Source organism: Platalea leucorodia (assembly GCF_965183815.1).
Source record: "Platalea leucorodia genome assembly, chromosome: 5".
In the NCBI taxonomy this organism is placed as follows: Eukaryota; Metazoa; Chordata; class Aves; order Pelecaniformes; family Threskiornithidae; genus Platalea; species Platalea leucorodia.
In genome coordinates, this window is record NC_138827.1 from 47,450,436 (window position 1) to 47,465,469 (window position 15,034).

The following is a 15,034-nucleotide window of genomic DNA, read 5'->3' on the forward strand; positions in this document are numbered from 1 at the left end:
GGAAAGTGAGGCGGGAGCCCAAAGTCACAGCAAGGCGGGCAGGGCTGTGTCCTCAGCAACAAAGGTGCAGTCCCGCAGGACCCAAGCAAGGCATACAGGGCCGGTCCCAGGATGGTTACAAGGTTCTGCCAACTCTCTGACTCTCAGGCACGTCTGTAGTGATGGGGCAGGTCTGGGTCAGAATCAGCATCAGAATCAGGGAGGTACAAGACTGGGCACAGGCATACCTGCAGCATAGCTCAGGCAGAGACCAAGAGCAAGAATCAGAGCTTAAAAGCAGCCCCTGGCAAAGAAGGGGCAGGTCCCTGCCAAGGATCCTCAAGGCTGCAGAACTGTGCCATATCAAAGGTGGCCCTAACCCCTAGGAGGGGGCTTGTGCTCTGAACTTGACAGCCAATAGCATTTTCTAGGTAAAGAGTGAGTTAGAGTCATGAGGGGTAAGATGAATTCCCATTTTTGTTATCAATCTGCAGTGTAACTCTCAAGCAAGTCTCTTTGCTGTTTTGTTTCTTCTCCCTCTCCTTGCCCATTAAATCACACCCTCTCTCATGCAGGGACCCCTCATCTACCTGTCTGCACCACTCAATTACAATGGAGTCAGATGCTATACCATAAGCAATAGTGACACCGTTCCTCTCCCTGTTATAAATCTGCAGCCAGGAATGGTTCACAGTCAAGAGCACAACTCAAATAAAAAAGATGCAATTCCACCATATGCTCAGAAAAATCCTTATTAACTTAATTACTCCAAAATGAACTTCATGCATCTGAAAGATTCTAATCTCCAGAGAACAAAGATCATGACCAGTTTTAAATAAGGTTTCCTATTATCAGAGTACAAAGACAAGGTCATGGCTGTTGTACACACAGCTTTTCTTCCCAAGGACACAACAATAAATAAAAAGAAACATAAAAAAAAAAAAAATTCTACTTCTGCCCTGAAAATGAACAGAAAGAAATTCCATTTACAAGGTAAATTTTCCAGAACACAGCTGGCACCAAACTCAGAAATTAAAACTCATCTGTAACTACAGTACTGCTAACAAAGTGCTCTAACATCAATTAATATTAAACATGGTAAAATTCCCAAGATTCAGTTTACACAAAGAGCAAATGAAAAGTGTTCTCAACAGAACGACTAAAGTGTTTGAGGAAAGGCTGTTGCAACGACTGAACACTGTCTGTCTCTCTCTGAGTATTCAGCTTTTAGTATTTTTCCATCTATTCTGAAAGCCAGCAATCACTTGGGAGAACGATGTATTGATGAAATATACAAAACCAGATACTTACGCATTTGGCTGCCTGATGGAAGAGGAAAATGATTAAGAAAAATCTCAAGAGGACAAGGTCACAGATGTGAAGAAGTGATCCTGATAGTTTCAGATGAAGTAGTTTTGGCACTTAAAATATCCTTTTAGAACTAGAAGCACAGATTTTAAAACTAATTATGACAACGATAAAACTTTGTGAAGATCAAGTAAGAATGTCATGCGGTTGATAGATCATAATGCAGTTCATATATTATTAAAGTGAATAAAAAAGACCTTAGTTTGAGTCTGTTCTAAAGTTACTGTCTATCAGCTGTTTTGATACAGGTAACTAAAGATGCCTGTTCAATGCGAAACCCAGAAAATGCTGTTTCTAAATTATTTGTTACCCTAAGTATTCTTATAATATTTCAGTCTAATAAGACAGAAAGAGCTAGGCAAGACTGACTTTGATTGTGGATTGCAAAGGCATTGGCATTTACTGAATTTGAAACAAATAGTGCCTAGGGAATCTCAGCTATACACTGAGTGGGTGTCAGCACTGTCACAGCTCCAAAAGTTTTAAATTATCCCTAAGTCTTCTTTGCATCATAAAAAAGTATATTGTTTGTGAACAAAACATTGGAAAAACAATTGTTGAACTTTATCATGGATTGTGACAAAAGTAAGTTATTATTGCTGTTATCTTTCTTAAGGAAATATACTCATTCTTGCTCTGGCATGCGATGAAATTATCTAAGCAACATTAAGAAACCATAGAAGACTTACATGCATGTACAGGTAATGTTCAGGATAGGAAGCGTGGAAGATGATGATAGCTGACATCTTGAAAAAAATCCCTCTAGCTAATTAGCATAGGGGGAATATCAGACTAAGGCCAAGTATGGGAGCGCTGGGATACAGTAAGCACAACTGCAGATTGCTATGTTGGCTGTGGTACACAGTCCTGTGGCATGACTGTAACAGAAGTCTAATTTCTATTCAGTGAATTGTTTTCCATTAAGCAGAAGACATAAAAGCATTCCTTGTAGTTGTTCACCTCTTAATTCATTTTTGAAACAGAAGATCAATATTGTCAGATATTAAGGGACCACAAATGGGCTTAGTAGAACTAAGCTTGGGGTGAAAATGTGAAAAATCATAGAATCATTTAGGTTGGAAAAGACCTTTAAGATCATCAAGTCCAACCATTAACCCAGCACTGCCAAGGCCACCACTAAACCATGTCCTCAAGCACCACAGCTACACGTCTTTTAAATACCTCCAGGGATGGAGGCTCAACCACTCCTCTGGGCAGCCTGTTCCAATGCCTGACTACCCTTTCAGTGAAGAAATTTTTCCTAATGTCCACGCTAAACCTGCCCTGGCACAACTTGAGGTCATTTCCTCTCATCCTATTGCTTGTTACTTGGGAGAAGAGGCCAACCCCCACCTCACTCATACCGTACTTCTTTAAATGTCGTTGAGGATCCACTTTCCTTTAATCTTACTGTTCCACTAAGTGATCATGCAGCACTGAGCGGATCGTGTAGCAGGTACTGTATGTGCAGACACCGAGTCTTCTGTGCCTGTCTCATTCTCACCAAAACAATTTTCTCTCTAATTACAATGATGGAGATTAGGAATTCTGAGCATGAGAGAAGCAGCACTAGGCTAAAAGAAGATTTTAAAGACAGATTATTTTTCTTCTTGAGGCCAGGAAACATGTAGAAATGTTTTGTTGCTGTCTGGTTAGACAATATAATCAAATACTGTTTGCTCAACATGCAACAAAACACTGCAGGCAAAACATTCCTATTTTGCCTGAAAAGAAAGCTGAGTTTTTCACTAGAAAAATGTTTTCATTTTTTTCATCCGTCTTAGTGAACGGATAAGTCTGTCACTTTTTCAAGATCAGACACACAATTTCAGTCTCACTAAAAAGTGTAAAAATTATCACCATAACTGTAGTAATTTTTGGAAAGGCTCCTGGGTTCAGCTTTGGGCCAGGGAGGGACGGGACACACACAGCATCCTCTGGGATGTTACAGGTGGCACCCACACTAACTACTTCCAGCTAGAGTCCTCAGCTACTCTGTAACATTCAGACCTCCAGCCACAAGTGGGCAACTCAGTAATGGGAAAAGCAGGAGTTCATAAATTAGACAAATGACTTTGAAGACTCTAGGACTAACCCTGATTCTTTCTATAACTTGATAAAGTTTCATGGGATTGTGATCCCATAACATTCTGTTTCCAGAGCCAGACAATAAAAGCTAGGCACTAAATACCATAATCCAGGATTTTCAGGTACTGAGCAGCTGCATTTTTTATTAGTGTCAATAATGTTGGCTGTAAATGTTTCCAGCCTAATCCAAATTTTGTCAACTCATATGATAAAAATATCTGTTGCAATTGCTGCTGCTAGAAAATCAACAACTGAAATGGTATCGGTCATGTTAAACAATAATGTCCTGTGAAAAAGGGAAGTTTTACTGACAGGGCCAGACCTGAAGCTCACAGGCATCCACAGGCACTTTTCTACTAGCTTCTATAGGGGTGAAACAAGACCACCAAGAGACAGTGCTCAACAGTCAGTGCCATGTACTTCAGTTCTATGAGCTGGATAGATAAGGTTTTTTTTGGTTTGTTTGTTTTTTATATACCAGGATTATACCAAGGCTTTCGTCCACTAATCCTAGCACAAGGAATAATCACAAGAATTACACTGACCATCCATAAATGAAGGAGAAAAACAACGAAAAAAACCTAAACAACAAAGCAGAGGGCCATAGAGGTGGGCTATGTGTGTGCTTATGTATGGCAGTGTAACAGATGGAAACAGGAGCTCCCATTGCTTCAGACTGCTCTTGGAACCAGTCAGTTAGTAGTAAGTACACAGGAATTCTGCTGAGTTTCAAACTCTTCTGACAAAGACATGAAGTGTTAGGTAGTGGCAGAACACAGGAGCCTGTGTGGAAAGAAGATACCGATCTTCTTAGACCTGTTCAGTGATGCCACAGATGATGTGTTCACTTAAAAGCCCCTTAAGAGAGCGCCAACAAAAATGTTACCACTTTCAAATGAATTGAAGTTCTCCAAGAAGGTAGGTGTAGGCACTGGATTGGGGGTAAACAATGAAAGATTTGCCTAAGAGAGTAATTTCTATTATGGTTATCTTCAGTAACTAGATCTACTAAATATAAGGGGGAAAAAGGGCTGTAGTAACCTTCACCAACAGCCCACTGCACTGATGTTACACTAGAAAAGGGAAATACTTCCAGATGTGGAAAACATGTAGAGTCTAACCAGTTTGGCTTTAATCTGGTTAGAATATAACTCAATAGTAGCAGTATCCTCAAAGAGGAGGAAAAATGGGGTGTTGTGCTGTGGAAATACTTGCAGGTGTATGAACCCACAAGATGTGGAAGTTATCAACATAGAAATTATCAGGTTGATCAAATATGAGGCTATGGCTGTCTGGAAAGACAAGAGGCTGGAGAAGCAGAGAAGCAGCACACAACAATGCAAATATCTCTGCTCCAGAGATTGAGCGCTGTGCTTTAGAATGAGGGTACCATCCCACTGCAGTGTAGCAGATACAGGACAGTCATGACTTTAAGCTTATGCACATGATTCCTATTCCATTGTAGCCCCAGGAAGATGGGAAACAAACAAGAAGAGATTAATGCTCATTTTTGAGTACAATTCACAGAAGGTGATCACAATCACTTGAGAGCAAAGCAGCCTTTGGAAAGCTTAGTATATGTAATTTGCCTGCTTATGTTTAATTTTATGGATATGCCTTATTTTGAAAAGGTTAAGAATTCAAGGAGGAGAAAAATTCTTTTTTTGGTGATCCTGCATGGACCACAGGACTGCAGAGGGCTACAACAATCACTGCCTTTATTTATTTTTGATACAGGTTTTGGACATGTTGTTAGAGTTAAGGCTAAAATGGTGTAGCATGAAGACCTATTTGTGAAACATTGCATGTTTTCTCTTATAACTAGGCGGATCATAAGTCTGTCTGATTTAGGGTAGGAAGTGAAATAGTAATATATGCTTGCTTAATGTAGTTGTATAAAAACAGTAAAACTGGGCTAACAGTACCTGGTCTGCAACTACTGGAAAGAATCAGATTGCCAGTGGAGGTAATGTATTAGAATGAACTTTCTGATTTGCAATCAAGCAAAAGAACCCAAAACACATATTTCAAACTGTTAAAAATGCCCAAACTTCTCCATCCACAGTCTTGTTCTGATGTGAACAGTAATCAAAGTAGCCTGATTTTATGAACAGTATGGCTACATCAGCATTGCTTTGATCATTTCTGATTCATTTTTTCACGCACATGATGAATTTTAGTGATCTAACAGAAAAAGGAAAGTCAGGTTACTTGGCCTTATTACTCCACAGGCTTTCACACTGACTGTGTGACTAATTGCAACAGTCCTGTTTTTTTAAAAAGAAAAACAAAACCCAAACAAAAATTTATTTCCCTAAATACGTTATTTTTCCCTTCCATGTCCCTGCTGACTACAACTTTCTTTTGTATTCTACTTTGATTTTTCACCTGTACATGATGTATAGCGTATTTACACACAATTCTTAAAATGCTGTGACAGCTTGATATTTTTAAGTGAAAGGAAATACACTCACCTCTTATGAGAGAACAAATTTACCATCCAGAAAGAGAGACATAAGTAATTCAATCCATGAAAAATATTCTGTAGGTGTCATTCGAGAGCACTTCCATCTACCTATTTCAAATCACAATCTCTATTCTATCTGAACCTTCCTGTTCAGACCTAGGTCCAGGAATTATTAACACGCAACTATTAGAGCCATCTGTGAACTAATCCAAATTTCAACCCAGAACAGGTTGCAGTACCTCAGGGAAGTGTTAACAGAGCAGAGAGTCATTCAGACATCAGGCTTGACTTCATTTCAACTTGACAGCGACAGAAAGTCACCCTGCCATCAAATACATATTCTTGAATCTATGCAAAAGCAACACTTTCTATTACCCTTCCAAGTTCTCTGGTCACATATGTATACATCACACAAATTACTATCACAGATAGCATACTTATTATCACTTTGGACAGAGGCCACAGAGGTCCTGAATAAACATGTTTTCCTATCAGTTACAGTTAAAGGACATTAATGGGTTATGTAGTAAATTCAGTCTGCAACAGAAAGTAATAGCCACACGTATTTCAAAGTGGTTAAAACATGTTATTTACAAAAGTATATTGATATATTATTTTTCCTTTAATACCAATGTTCACCAAATTATTTTTTAATAACTGATCTTTTCTAGCTCAAGCTTTTAACCAGTTTGCTACAAAGAAAAACCTTTCCTCTTTCCTCCTCTTGTAATGCCTTGTGCCGCTTACAGGAGCAGCTGTTGGAACACACACATCGTGTCTGTCCCCTGAGCAAAATACAGACTAATCTTACAACAAGTATAGACAGGCTGGAGGGGTCACTTGTGCTGGAGGGAGTCATAGTTGGCTTTTCAACTGCAAGACTTCATTTCTACCATGATGACAAGCTTTTATATACCTGAGCTTTATATCTTGCCCTCTCTACTTTCTGTGGTTCACGCAGTCATTTGTCATAAGCTAACCTAAAAATCATGTCATGTGTGGACTCAGACAGTCAGCAAAGAAACAAAATGGCATACTTAGTGCAAGAAAAAGAGCTTATACATTGTTAAAAGTTTAAAAACTTGATTTTTCTCCAGGAAGTTTGTGCATTTACTGAAGACACTCTTCAGTTGTACAGTTAACTATTGAGATATACTGTGGCCTTGGGCGACACCGGTTAAAAAAAGCACACAATTCATTTAGTCATATTGTAGATATATTCCTTTGGAAGTAATTCACTCCACTGGCTATTAATGGAACTGATACATAGCTACATATTTCAGTGTTGATTTCCCTAAGACCTTGATGGAAGTTATGCACTTTTTAGGTGGCTGAAAATCCTGTCTTTCTCTTCTAGCAATTAGTAAAACTGATTTTAACGTCTACTAAAGACCTACTGAAATTAGTGAAAAGACTTTGATCAGCTTTGGATCAGATGCAGCATACGAGAGAGAGAGATACATGAAAGCTCCCACCCCTTTAAACATAAGAAAAACTGAAAAGAGCAGATGACACAAAAACCTCATTTCTCTTTGAAGTCAGTCTGATTCATCAACCCTGGTGGGCAGAAACTCTTATAAAATTTTAATCTTCTATGCCTTTAAACTTATTCCCTTACTCTATGCAAAAGTCCATTTGCCCTATGCAAAACAGAAGGTAATGAAACCAAGATTTCATCTACCAAAATCTTGAAGTGTTCAGCTAATTATGCAAGTTTACTAAGCACAGAATTCTGCCGCGACATAGATAACAGAAATAGAAAATTACGTACTTTTAAAAAAATAGAATACTGGAGCAATTACATACAAATCTTACAGTATTTTAAAATTACTCTAAAAGTATTACAATTAATTAGTTCTTGAAGTGCCTTTCAAATAGAAAATTTAATCTGTGAAGATGACTGACTAATGCAATAGTGAAAAGATACAGCATAACTCAGAATATCCTTTTCCAGTCCATCTGTTGGCCTTGTGTTCATCTGCCTGACAAGGTCTCTGTGTGCAGCTAGTCCATAAGGCTAAAATCTGTGACATGTGGGGATCATTTACCATAAAAAATAGTCTCCAAGAGCATGTGTCAAACCTGCATATTGAAACCATCCTTAGTTCCAAGAGAGAAGCACAATTTTACCCTTGTATTCATAATAAACCATTGCTTTTGGAATGCCATTTTCATCCAAGCTATTTTGTAAACAAACAAGACATCAGGGAATAAGTGGTGCTTAAACAGACTACACAAAGGATTGTGTTTGAAACTCAGTGCTGATTACTTTCATTCCCCTCTTTAACAGCACAGACATTCAAGCATTTTTTAAAAATAAGGCTCGAATAGAAGGTAATGGTTGGCTCTGCCAAAAACAGTTGGCTTCTCAGCTGCCGCTTCAAAATAAAAGACTACTAGAGAACACTAAATTTAACTCTTGTAAGCATACCGAGACATCTGAAAATTTGTTTGTGACAGAGCAAACTAAACCCTGTTAGGCTGCATTGCTGGTACCCCTGTAGGTACTGGGGGGCTGCCATTAGGAGAAAATATCTCTTCTCCAGCCTGAACAAGTCCTGTTCCCTCATCTTCTCACCACAGGGCCTCTGCTTCTGCCCCTGACCATTTTAGTGACCCTCTACTGAACTCATGCTGGTTTATACATGTCTTTGCTGTATTAGGGGGCCAAAAACTGTCACTGGACACCACTGAAAAGAGCCTGGGTCCATCTTCTTCACATCCTCCCTTCAGGCATTCATTTACATTGATAAGAAGATCACTTCCCTCAGCTGACTGCTTTTTTACTGCAGAATCAATTAGATTCAAATCAATCACATTAGATTACAGGCATCATACAAAGACCATTTCCATTAAATTAACAAATGCAACAGGTTCGCAAAGTAGCTGAGCAAGCAGGTGAAATTTTGTACTTTTACACTGAACTGTTCCCCTCTTTTAGCAAAATTTTTAAACATCAAGAAATTAAGAATTCTATCAATGCTTTTTTATATCTAAGAGCTACTAGACAAAGTCAACTATATTTTATATATAGTGAAAGTATTTGCAATTACCCACATGGGTGAAAAATAGTCAGAATGTTGCTAATATAACTGAAACAAACTGTTCTATACCATAGCCAGTTGTAACAAAAAAAAAAACCATTATGTAAAGCTCAACTGGTTGACGCAAAATTAAAACCATAATGATTACTTATTGTAGAAAATGGAAAATTGTATTTATCAGCCATAGAATGTCATAAAAAGTCATGAAATGCAGAGGAATAAGACGTGACCCTGCTTTACAGTACAAAACTTTCAAAATAGTTGGCCTGGTTACGAATACTACCTCTACTCGTATTTCAAACAGATTTAACAATGGAACTGCAAGAACTAACATTTTAAGATCATCTTAGATGCTAAAGAATCCTTTTGCAGACCTTCAACGTTCAAATGTAGAGATTTCCAAAGATACCCAAGGCCCATTTAGCAAATAGCTAATTCTCAGAAATGTGTGCAGTCGTTAAGTATTAAATATTATTTAAACATCCACGTATTCAAATGCTTAGGCCCGAATACTCCAAAATTCTTTCAAACTGAACAGGAAACGATACAAGGACTTCATTAAACATCTTGTACTTTTGAGCTCCATTTGGGACAATAATCAGAGCTTTCCCTGCAACATTTGACACTACCATCTGGTTCTGGTTTAGGTAATACCCACCCACCCTATGATCTCAGGCATAATAAAGGAAATCAATATTTTTTTTCCTCCAGCAGCTCTGCTGGACTTCTATAGGAAGAACAGCAAATCCAGATGAGAACAGTATAAAAATACATTTGTTCATAATTTTGGCCAAGTAACTTGGACCAGTCACTAGAATAATGGCTATGCATTAACAGGAGACTGCTAAGCGTTCCATCTGTTGTTCACCAGCGAACTATGCACCATACAATGTCTCAAGAAACCCCACAACTGGACTAAGTTTGCCCTTTTGTAGAGCTCTACATTTTTGATAGAATCATTGCATATCACCATCCTCAATTTTTTTACAATCAGTGATATATAAAGACAACAGCCAAAGATTTGAGAAGCCATAAATCTGAATTACTGCTGCAGTGAGGAGAATGAAATTTCTCCAAAGCTAGCTAGGATGAATATTGAAGTAAATCCCCTTTAAATGATAGTAATAGCAGCAAGCACTTTGACCTAGTTTTCAAAAGAAGTATAAAAGAGCTGCAAATGGAAGATGGATTCCTAATCTCTTGGAATCCTTTGGAAATCTGAGTTTGTCTTCTCTATAAACCAGCCAATATATGAAGCAATTTCTACCCATCTCAGTCAAAGGCACGCCACTCAAACACCTAATTTCTCTTGAATAACATCCCCCTTAACATCTTTTATTTGAGAGTACTTTTTCATACAGCTTGTACTGAGTTTCTTTTTTTCTTTTTGCTAAGTGGAGAAGTGATTAATACAGGGTGATTTATCATACACTGTTCTTTCAACATGATATAAACCAGTGTGAATATTTTTCTGAACCAAATTAGTTCCTACATTTAATAAAACACAGTAACCATAACTACAGGATCAAGTGGATGATGCTAATGCAGAAAGTAATCAGAGAGACAGTGTTTTGTTTTAGATTAAACATGCTCAGAAGAATATCAGCTTCTACCCTTTATGTCACCACTAAGCACCTCCAGCTGCTATGCAGTATCAAAGCAGACAGACCCTCAAATGCTGCACTAAACTTTCTCAGGGCATGTCTGTTGTCATGCAAGTGAGAAGTAGCATCAAGGGTCAAAACCAGCATAACAGAGAGAATTGTAATTTTCAGTGTCATGGGCATATTCACCTCTGGTGATAATGGACTTCCCATGGCACTGTTCTCACAAACCCTCTGACTATGCGCTTAGTATATGATAACCAGTTTAAATCAGGATGTTTCAGTTTAACTTGGCTACCAGTATCACTAGTCATGCAGCATGGATTTCCATACAAGATAATTTACCCCTCATTTTTGTGACTGCAATGAAAATGTAGTCTTCAGCCACCAAAAAGTAACGATCAATTCAATTTTTCAGTTTCTTTACTTCCCAGAATTACACTGAATTTTTTAGCTCATTAAAGCCCATGCCAGCCTTTCTTTCTGCAAAAAAGAACAGGTGTGATCATGAAATTTAAAATGAAGTTTTAAAAAATGAAACTAGGGTGAATGTTAAGCTTTATTGCACCATAATTATTTTAGTTCTTCACTGTGAACACAATTGGTAAAAAATTAAATCACATCCGCTTTGCAAAGAGCTTACCAGATTAAATCTTATCAACTCATTCCTTTACAAATACTAAGTTCCTTGTCTCTTTCACTCCTTCAGCGGCACTTCCACATATCTGATACCGCCTTAATCTTCATTAAGGAATGAAAGGATCTTAAGATGTCTTTATGGTACGCACACGTTTTGCTCTAAACACCAGCCAGCTTATACTATTAAAATGTGGTAGTAGGCCAATGCTGTAATTACATTCACATAAAGATAAGCATAGAAATAGCACAACATTGAGGATACCTGCAACTCAACATGCCCTGAAGATCAGGTCATATGGGTGCTTGCAGGAATGCTGTTTTGTCATTTCTCAGAAAAAATATTATCATAATAACAGAAGGTTTATAGCAAACAATGAGTGACTAAATCAATCATGCATATAATGATTGACCAAAACAGAGTAAACTACTTGTTTCCTCATGTGCTCCATCATTATATCTTCATAAATAATGTCCATTGCTTTACTCTTTACAAATAACACCATGCAATATAAAGAAGTCTTTTACTGGGGACTGAAACTTATTTGTGAGTATCTGAACTCTTTCCACCTCACTCATGCCACATATATTGGTCACTAGCTTCCCACAGTTAAGTTGATCACATATGACTCACACTTGCTTTTGGAAAGCACTATTCAGCATTTAAACACCCACGATGAGACAGTTAAAACATTCCTCCTTTAAAAAACCACAATCATTTTTGAGCACATATAACTGTACGTCAGATAATCCCAATGAAAGTAAATCATAACTTATTTCTTGAATTCAATAAGTTAATTTACTATTTATATTTTCCTGCCCATGGTATTCCTTGCACAGAATGCAGCAATGGGTCCAGCCTTTGCACCAACTCTGGAACGGGTCTTCTTCCACAGATGTGCAAGACTGCTGTAGTTGCATAACCCTTGGAGAAACTAAGTCAAGAGTCAGATCAGGACAGGACCTGGCCTCAACCCATAACCGAGTCACTGACCCTTGCTCAGCCAATCTCCATTTGCACATAGAAAGCACTGCTAAAGTTTTTGATTTTGTCAACAGAGGTAAGCACAATATGCCATACAAAAATTTAGTGCATGTTTCATAGATGATGAAGGCTTATAAAAAAACTTAAATGTTATTTTTGTAAAAAAACATTAGCTAAGGAAAGTATACCATATTACTAACCAGAAAATTGAGACTCTGTAAAATGCATTACTACCCCACGACCACACAGAAAATTAATGGCAAAGGAGTGAATGCATCCAAATATACTAATTCTCAGTCATGTGCCTCATTGAAATAAGTGGATTTGAAATCAGATAAAAATAAACAAATGATCATTTGGGCTGACCACGTCAATCAACCACAGATTTTCACACAGCTACCACCGGAGCTTGTCAGAATTTTTACAGGGAATCAGCAGAATTTCCTATACACAAAGATGATGTGAACTGAAGCATCAAAATAGCAATTTCTCTGCAAGCCTTTGCAAACCATGAGGTAGCTGCAGCTGTATTTACCTGTATACATGCAGAAAGTAAAGACTTCAGCGGCTTATCAAACCATCAGACACAAAAAGAATTTGGCTGACTTTTCTAGTGAGTTGGATGTCATCCAGGCCACAGTGATCTCCATTGAAATTGAAAAATTACAGGAGACCGACAGCAGCAGTGGAAAGTTAAAGATACAGAAATTACTACTCGTGGATAGAACGTAATTTTTGGTCAGAACACTGAAACTTCTACAGCTGCTGCTATCAAAGTAATAGCAATAGGAGAGAAGAAAAAACTAGAAGTTTCATTTGTTGTTTATATGTGGGTTCCTCAAGAAAGAGGACTTTTTTTCATAGTTTCCTATTTTCACAGAAATAACTGAAGTTAAGAAGAGGCTTTATTTTCTATTGACCCTCATATTTTGGTTAATCTTCTGCTTCCTAATATTTAGCTCCAAATAGTAAAATTGTAGACAATAATTCCACCTTGCTGACCAAAAGGCCAACACAGCAGCCGCTGCTTCAGAAGAAGGTATAAAAGGGTGCCACTGTAGCTAAAGGTAGAAAAAAATCCAGTTTATCAAAGTGGAAAGATTCAATCTAGAACTGCTAGACAACTGCTTAAGTGCCTCAACAAACAGAGAATTTACTAAAAAAAAAAAAAAAAAAAAAAAACCAACAAACCAACCAACCAAACAAAAAAGAAAAGATCCCAGAATTCAGCCTTCCAGGACTGTAGATCTCAGGGACACAGTAAAGGGCACACATCACTACCAATGTCTCCCTCATCCTTTCCACGCAGCCAACATTTCAAAGACCTAATATTAGTACATATGTTCACGTGTACATCCCTTCTCTGAAATGCAGCCCAGTTGCAGTTTCTGTCCTGTACCTGGCAATCTGAGAAGGAAGATTTACATCATGAATCTCTATTTTTATCTGTCTAGCTATCTACACACATACAAAAATGCAGGTAACACTACTTTAACTAGTTGGTTTAGAGATAATTGAAATTATATAATCTGGATGCAAACTGATAATCCATGGTTAACTCCTGTGGTTGAGGTTACTATTTAAAAAAAAAAAAAAATTAGGGAGACAGCCTTTCCCTTTCAATTACTCTGTGTTTCTGGTAGTCAGTAGGGTGTAACATCAATGGATGTAACACCATTGATGTAACACCCCACTGACTTCATCAAACTCAGGTTTTGATCCAACCTCTTCTGGTTTTAGTGATCCCATCTGCATCACTTAGGCTAATAATTCACAGCTATCTTACAAAATAATTGTAATTGGTAAATCACAGAATTCTTTAAAAGTATAGTAAAAACTCTAACAGGTAAGTATTGTCCCCATCAAATGGATTTTAATACTTGTACTTATTATATCAGTGGAACAAACAGAGTGTTACTATGAAAAAAATAAAGATCTAACCTGCTGTTCTTTTACTGTACTGCTTGATTTTGAAGATTATAATCTTCGTCCTCACACATTTTTCATCAATTATATAGATGAATTATTTCAATTAAATCTTGCTGCATTATATGTATGTATTAGGGAAAGTAATTATAACGGAAAGTAGATGGCAATAAATGAGGGGGAGAAGGCACATAATTTTCAGTGTGTACACAGATACTAACCAAAGATGTTTACTTAATTTTATCAAAGTGATATCTCTGGAAATTAAAACTTTAATGAAAGCAATAACTGAAGCATAAGCAAAACAATATTAAAGCCCCAATATAATTTTTCATTATATTAAAGGTTTAAAACTGTTTTCCTTTTTAATTCTACAGTGCACTCAAAGGAAGTTATTAGATTTTAATATTATTATTCAGTTGTACATACTTGGAGAACAACCTACACATATAATGTCACTGGGGAGTAATGCAAGCAACAAACTATAAAAACTCAAAAGTGATCAGTACAGAATATGTGAGAGTATTTTAATAACTGGAATGAGGCTTTTTGTTATTAATGATATACATCAAAAGCATGCTGCCGATTCCCACAATAAGAGCATTAAGATTCATTTCATAACTACTAGAAGTCTCTTTGCAATTTTTCAAATTAAAAACTCTTCATTTTTGTAATGAACAATATGACTTATCAATCATTGCAGTTTTTCAAAGGCTAATATCTAGACATTCAAGATTCACTTTTGACACAGAAGTAGCCTTGTAATAAATTGGTTATAAAAGAAGAAACGGGAATACACATTACAATTAACCTTTTTATTTCCCTTTACTTTAATATGAGTTCATAATTTTAATTCGTAAAAACATTAGGCTGAATCCCAAAATATAATGAGCTAGAACATTTTGCAAGGTAAATGGAGGTTTTGTTTGTCTTTAAT